The following is a 6,651-nucleotide window of genomic DNA, read 5'->3' as shown; positions in this document are numbered from 1 at the left end:
GTTGTACTACAGGTCTCTTTCATTGAAGAGCTAACAATTAATAACAAAATTTTAAGTTCTTAATCAAAGCAGTTTAGTTTTTTTGCAAGTTTAATCCAATGTGATAAATATTTAGGGAGATTATTTTGATTAAAACAAGGTTAAATAAGCTTTCCATGTATATATTAATGCTATATCTTACACAACAAAGTTGATTTTTGCAGGACTTGAATATTTTGTACACAACTTTACACATTTTTTGGTTTTTACTGCACGACTTTTTGGCTTTTTTACTGCATGGAATAAAAAACCTAGTAATAAGGTTTTGTGTTCATATTTTCATGAATTATCAATCAAAATCTAAAGTATTTCAATAAACATTTATACTTTGTTATAATAAATTTCTGTTTGTATCCTAAAATTTTCAGGCACATGAGATGTTCTTCTATTCTGGATTAATGTCATTAGTTATGTTATTTTTCATTTTTCTTGCTTGTCGATACACGTATGTTGATCGATCTAGAAACAACCTAGAAGAAGATGATACGATTTTAATTGAACAGATCACACTTTAGTCTTGTGTTCATTCCAGTGGTGCTGTATTCAGGTAATGTTAGCAACATCGAGGGTTTAATGAGTTTCAGACGACAGAAGATTCCGAAAATATGACATATTTTTAGCTTTGTGCTGTTCATATTTTTATTTTATTTTTTTAAGAAATATTTTCACTTATAGCCTAATTAAATGTTGCTTCATTTCCTACAGGAAATTCTATACTGGATCATAGCGATTGTTATTTTGATCCTATGATCTATCCTTTGTCCATATTAATGTTAATGTTCTGCAAATAACTAGAGTGTGGACCTGATAAAGCTGAGCACTTTGGGACTAGGATACCAGAGTGCTTTGTTCAGAACATTGGGGATTCGATTTCCACCTAGGTCAGTTAATAATTGTTTTTGTGGCAACCCCAACAAATGAATCTTTGTATTCTATCTCAGGGGCTGCTTAGATCCTCAATGGAAGACTATGCATAACTGAAAATTCTTCGGTTTTCTGTTGCAAAATCAGGTGATTAATATATATTTTTTTCTTTTGACGAGTCTTATACCTATGCAGCAATGCATTGTCTAATTAAGTATGTTAGGTCTTCCAGATTTTTTGTGGAAAAAGATTTGTTTTATTTTTTAATTTCTTTTTCTCCTTAGAGGTGCCTTTTAATTTTTATTTAGTATCCCAAACAGTTGGTATTGTTTAGTGGGAAAGAATTTTGATGAAGAAAAATTATGCTTAGTGTCTTCCTGGTTCCCAATCATATTTACCTTTCCTTTGACCTTTAAAGTTTTTATTTTCAACATTTCTCAGAAATAGATTACAGAAATCACTGAACGCAAGTAAGTGGGAAAAAAACTGCACTGTCCACAGTGATTCTGGGGAAAATCTCAGATGAATGCACTATGTACATCCTGTTTATTCTTCCATACCAATTTTATTCTTGAAAATGACTTAACTAGTATTATTATATATAGAGATATTGTTCTTATTGGTAAAACTTATAATCGGGAATCTCGTCTTTGTAGACAGTACATTGTTAGAGGCAAAGTAGTTATGCAAAGTTAGACTGTATAATACCCATTGGTGTTGAAATAGGGTTAGTAATTATTTTGCTGGATTCTTGGGATCCACTAATTTTAATTAATAAAACTTATATTGGTGTTTGTTGTCTATCTATTGTAATGAGTCAAATAATTTTTAATTGGGTTTGACAATAATCATAATCATGCCTCCAATAAAGTAGTTCCCAACTGGTTATCTCAGATATTGCTATTATAGAGAGGTGGGTTATGAGAGTCTTGAGGAAGGCTGCAAGAGTGTGTAGTACCTCATTTATCGTTTACCTTTCCTAGTGTTTTAGAGTTACCATAAAAGTTTTTACATTTATCTCTGTTTAGTGTTTGAGAATGCACTTTTAAGGCTCATAACTTTCAAATATTTTCCTTGGGGGACATCCATGCATGGTTCAATTTCTTACCTAGCAGCCCCTGGACTTATACAAGTTCTGATGAATTTGTGGTATGTAGAAATGAACAACATGGTTCTTTAATTGAATGTGACATTAATTTATCAGCCTTTCAGGTGCTTTATTTAATTATTTATTTTTTTAGTATTTGTTGTGTAACTGGTTGTTATTTATATGTATATATATTTTTATTTGTCATCAAATCTATTTTTTAATCTTTAATAATATGACATAAATTAGTAAAATATAAATATTTCAAACAACTAATGGCCTAACTAGTTTTCATGAAATTCATTTATGAAGTAACTAACTTGATTTATTGTTTTAATTTTAATAAATTATTTGTAATAATGAGAATCTCTCAACGTTGAATCTCTGACCTGTTATTGTTCTAAAGCATGGTTCCTTAATTGAATGTGACATTAATTTATCAGTCTTTCATGTGTTTTATTTAAATATATTTTTTTTTAGTATTTGTTGTGTAACTGGTTCTTATTATTTATATTATTTTTTTATTTGTCATCAAATCTTTTTTTTATTCTTTAATATGACATAAATTAGTAAAATATAAATATTTCAAATAACCAATGGCCTTACTAGTTTTCATGAAATTCATTTATTTACTTGATTTAGTTACATAGTTCAAAACAGACTTTAATGTTTTTTTGTTCATGAAGTTATTTTTAATTTTATTAAATTATTTGTAATAATGAGAATCTCTAACCTTTCCTGGTATTGTTCTTAAGCTAAAATCTTACAAAAACATAACATTACAATTTTGGCCCTGCTGTAGATACTTAGCAAGCTTTGTGAGAAGACTCAAGGCCATTGTAAAAAATTAATCATTAAATCATAATAAGTAAATACACATATTTTCTTTGTAACACATTATATTAATGTTGCCTCTATTTAATACCATATTAAATCTTTTACATGACTTGTTACTCTTTGTTTGTTTGTTTTAAATGGCTGACATGATTATTATAAAAGAATCAACCATGATATTGCACAATTCACAATTCTAAAATAAAATACTATTCTACAATACTTGTTTATCTGAGCCTGAAATGTGATTTCTCGTATTATTATTGGAGAATTAAAAATTTATTATCTTAATTTATTTCTATAAAGGTCATGAGTACTTATATTATACTCAATGAAATTTTGTTGTGATAATTTATATTTATTTTTATATGATATATTTAAAAATGGCCTATTTTGATAAAATATATTTAGTAAAATGGTTTATATTTTGAAATAAATTAATTTTCTGTACATATATGTTTAACATAAGGATTTTAAATTTCTGATCCAATATCTCTGTATTATGAGTATTATATATTATATATCTATATATTGGTTATGTATGTGTTACTTAAAAAATAATTGAACTAGTTAATGTTGTTAAGTTCCTGATACTGAAATTTGTGATAAAATATATGTTTTAAAAATATAATCAAAGCATTTACTGTTATATGTACTAAAATAATTGTGATTCAAATAAACTCTTTTTCTGAGGAGTTAATTTAGATTTATTTGATTCTATAATCTGAATTTTTTTTTCTCACTACAGACCTCAGATTTCAATTCCACACTTATATGTTTATTTTCATATTTAAAATAAATTTTGGACAGTACACCCATCACAAAAATGTCACCAACTTATTTTTTGTAGAAATTAGTTTCTACTCTTGTAGGGCTACTGAAAAATATTTGATTGTAGTACTTCGTTTCACTATTTATTTCAAACATAGGTAAGTGAAAGTAAAAACTGACTATTGTCTTAATGGTAATGGAAACACAAAAACATTTATTTATATGTTTTTCGTCCCTCGCCTTTACCTTTTTATCTCAGATCTATATTACTATTCTTATTTCTGAAAAAAATGTTCAGCATATTTCTCTTTTTTTTTAGTAAATTATTTCATATTTATATATATTCATATTTTATTAGTACTAACAATGAGAGAAAGTTAATTGTTTCAAATTATCTAAATTAGAGGGAGAAGTTATTTGAAAAATCTGTTTTTTTTTTTCTTCGTACCCTCCATTAATTAGGAAAAAGAAATTAGGGTACATGAAATATGTAAGTAGAAGTTTGTATCCTTTTTCTATCATAGGTATTTTAAGGTTTAATTAATTTGTACACTGTATGTGCAGAGTCATCGGCGCCAAGTGTGCCGATTTTTGAAAAATCTGTTGTTTTTTTTTTGTTTTTTTTTTAACAGGAGGAGGCCCCTCCCCTCTCCTCACGAGGAGGTGAGGGGCCTCCTCCTGTTAAAAAAAAAAAAAAAAAAGGTGGAGGTCTGGTGCACCCCAGTGTCATGAAACTGATAATGAAAAAAATGAGTAAAAGCTAATTAAGTTAATTTTTATTTTTACCTTTGGTATTAAAAAAAAAAAAATTTGGTGTTTAAGTCCTGTCACACTATTTCAATCAGGACAAAAAAAGTTACTTTTTTTGAAAGAACTCAGCAGGCAATATTATTTTTGTTTCTAAATAAAAATGTACATGAGTAAAGGAAAGTTTTATCTTCCCAATCTGTAGAAAAGTTATTGTAATAACAGTGAAAATCAAAAGTGAACATTTTTAGAATAGAATAATCTAATGCCTATAAAAGTATTCACAGTATTGTAGTGACACGCTACCTGCTGGTCTAGACTGTAACTATTACTGCCTCCGAAACGGTTATCGCTTCCCGCCAAGACGTAGAGCTTCAGTTCGTTTCATCTGGGACATTACCTTATTTCTTATAGCCATTTATTGTGTTTGTTTATTCAGTAAAATTTTATAATTTTATAATGGCATATATAAACATCTAAATAGTTTTATAAATGTAAATATATTGATTTAATAAATAAAATTTACCAAAAATAATATACTGAATCACAAAAGTAAGTTCTTACAGGCGGTGCCTCTCACTGGACTTTGTATGGTAAATAGAATTAATATACCACCGATGGTGCTGGTATAGCATTTTCTTCGTGCAAATAAATAACATTTTAACACTTCAGGTAACCTTAAAATACCGAAGGTAGGAAAGGTAATACGCAACACAAAGTATTTCCTTCTTTTTTTCCACAGTAATGCACATTTTTATACACTGTTTCTTTTCTGTTTTAGAGGATAGAAAAAAAAAAAAAAAAAAAAAAGAAAGGAACAGCACTTTCTTAGTTCAGCAAGTAATATATATAGAAACTCAATCTTCATGTTTAAATTCGTGTTTACAGTAAATCCAGTACATTTATATCAGTCCACAATTAACCATAATCACTTATAAATATGGATTGTTGTGATAAATTTTAAAAAAGAAGGTTTACTTTGATGAAAAGTTTTAACTTTTAATTTAATGTGAACAATTGACTATTTAGGGTAATTTGTGGACTGATACAAATGATCTGGGCAGAATAGCCTGCATAAAGTTGTTTTTTAAATGATATGATTCTTAAATTGCATTAAGGTTGGCCCAATTGGCCGAAACGTCGAACTTATAAAGAAATAAAAAATATTTTGAGACTAAGATGGATAAAATTTTATTTATTTAAACAATATTAACCAATCTCAAGAAAGTTTAAAGATTATAAATTTTTAAAATTATTTGCAAATGTTTGGCCTATGAGATGGATTTTAAGATTAGTCTCCTGTTCTGTTACGAGCAGGGTATCTTGGACCACTGTATAAGAATCTTATTAGACCCCTACTAACCTAGAGATCGGAATGCTAGACCCTTCCACGCTGTTCGAACACCGAATCCTCTATAGAATGTATGGAGCGGTCTGTAATGTAATGAACCGTAAATTATACTGGTCAGATTGGCTCAAGAAAATACATTTTTGAGACATTACTATCATGTACATTTTTTGGAAATTTCATGAAATTTGAATTAATACTAAAGTCGTAGCGAACCCGAAGGTTAGATCCCGATACCACCAATCGTTCTCTACATGCATCCATCGAGTGACGTCCCTCCAAACCCAAATCTACTAAATCAGTTGTAATGCTATCCTCCCAATTACGTTTCGGTCTACCCCTCGGACGTTTACCCGTTGCTTATTAAAATTTAGGGATCAGTTCGTCACTAAGTCCTTACATCTTTACATGGCTATCTTATTTACCGCAATGTTATAACCTGAATTATATTTACTGGGTGCTGTTCCCTCAGTTTAGAGTTGTGAACTCTTCTAAATTCTCCTGTTATCTGAATATTTTATGTAATACTTTATTTTCAAAAACCTTTAGGTGCTCTTCTCTACTTAGTATAAGAGGTACTTTTCGCATCTATAAAAATAGTAAGAAGTATTAATAGTTTTGTATATATTACTTTTAAGTTTTTGGAAAGTAGGGGATAACTAAGCTGTTTCGAAATGTGATAAATAACAAGCATTTTCAGCCTTCAACCTCTCTTTTATTTCCTCATCAATTTTGTTTTTGCTGGTTATCATAGAACTTAAATATTTAAACCTATCTACCTGTTCAAATGTGTTTCCTCCTATATCTATATCACCGAATTGCTCGCGTTTCAACTGCTAACCACATATTTTGTTTTATCCCAAATTCGAATTAACAGTAAATATTTTTACTTTTAAATAGAAGAGGCGTGAGACAAAAATCACAATTATTATGTATAATAAAATAAAATATTAATAACAGT

Source organism: Halyomorpha halys, unplaced genomic scaffold, assembly GCF_000696795.3.
Source record: "Halyomorpha halys isolate HHAL.00 unplaced genomic scaffold, Hhal_1.1 Scaffold265.1, whole genome shotgun sequence".
In the NCBI taxonomy this organism is placed as follows: Eukaryota; Metazoa; Arthropoda; class Insecta; order Hemiptera; family Pentatomidae; genus Halyomorpha; species Halyomorpha halys.
Note: the sequence above shows the minus strand (reverse complement) of the source record.